Source organism: Melanostigma gelatinosum, assembly GCF_949748355.1.
Source record: "Melanostigma gelatinosum genome assembly, chromosome: 14".
Lineage (NCBI taxonomy): Eukaryota > Metazoa > Chordata > Actinopteri > Perciformes > Zoarcidae > Melanostigma > Melanostigma gelatinosum.
Window position 1 is genome coordinate 13,640,081 of NC_136647.1, and position 1,846 is coordinate 13,641,926.

Genomic DNA, 1,846 nt, shown 5'->3' on the forward strand with positions numbered 1-1,846 from the left:
AGAGAGCTTTTTCTTTTTTCTTTTGTTCACTCTTCTGTGGAAATGCGCATCTGTTCTCCGGCCACACACACGCAGGCTGAAAAGTGAATTGGGAAGCTGCAGTTAGTCTTCTGATGTCAATTTTTTTCTTCTTCTTTTTTCTCTTGAACAGCACAAATATGTTTTTTTTTGCATTTTGTTTTGTTTTATTGTTTTTTCCGCTCTTAAGTGTCGTATAAATACAGTAGTCCAAATCACAGATTTGGAGAGAACCCCTCTGAGGGTCAACGCCCGGCTCCTCCAGTGTTTGCTGTACGTGTTTCAAGTGACAGGATGGACCGGCGGTTACAGACTGTCCAAATTGTGAGAAGGTCACAGGTTTGATCCCTGTTACAGCCAGTGTGCCCATGTTTAGCCCGGCTTCTTCAGAGACTGCTGTGTGAGCTTTAAAGTGGAACGGTTCAGATTCACAGTGATGCAGCTGAAGGCAGAATAGGCTGCTGTTGACGAGCGTTACAATACAGAGCGTGCAACGCGGTCACTGACGAGAGAGGGTGCATTGTTGCTGCTCACAAACCCAAGGACTTCCTGTTGTCCAATTGCACACGAACAAGATAAAGCGGCGTGACACACCTTTTCTTTCAGCCTTTATTTTTCTATTCTTTACAGTTGTTACAACAAATAAGTATGTTCATTTCCAGACTCTGCAGATGTAGAGTGAGACTGACGGCGGCTGAAATAGCGTCTCGTGCTGCCCTCTAGTGGATGATGTGTGCATTTTATGTTTTTGCATTGGTCTACTGGTTATTCATACAGTAATTAATATTATTTCATCCTCAGGGGATATTCTCCAGCCAGTAAAATAGTTGATAGACCCTTAATCTTAGGAATACAATCTTTAAAAACTACACATTGTGTTTGAAAAAATGTAGATATGTAATTCAAATGTATGTGAAGAGTGAAAAGACAAGATTACTGTACTATAAATACAGTATTATGTGCATAGAAAACCTTCGAATACACCTTCTAAATAATAACACTGTTGCGTAGTGAGAAAAAACAAGTACCTATGCCGTTTCCATGTGTGTATTACAGTATATTGACATCAGAAAATTCTCAGAAAAAATAATATAAGAAAATAATAATCTAATATTAATATAATATTTGCATTGGTTTATTATCTGCTGCTGGGCCATTGGCCTATTTCTAAGCTTACTACCGATGTTTTGCTCTGAGCATCGGAATTTCACACCATTTTTGAAAAACAAATCTGACTTAAAATAATATGAAATTTGATTCTGTCTGTCTAGCTTTTTTTCTGTGTAAATTTGGGGGGAAAGAAAAGATTAGAAGCAGTTCAGGAAAATTGTAATTTGGGTTCAAACAGCAAAGGAAGTGAAAATAAAGTTGAAGTGATCAACGATAATATACATTTTAGTGTCAAAAATAAGATATAAAAATAGGATTTATACCTCCAAAAAACCCATCTAGAGTTATCTGGGGCTTCAAGGCACAATGTATTACTTTCTATTATTTTTCAGTGTAATATATTGAGGCATTATAAATGATTAAGATATGAAACAGCAGTTTTATATGTAAGCAGATTCTTAGCATTATATACATAGCAAAGAGCTGCCAACAGGTGGCCTGTGCAGGTTCTGTCACCAGCCTCTGAAGGAGAAGATCTATATATATATATATATTATATATTATATATATATTATATATATATATATATATATATTCTATATATATATATATATATAGAATATATATATATATATATATATTATATATATATTATATATATATATATATATATATATATTCTATATATATATATATTCTATATATATATTCTATATAT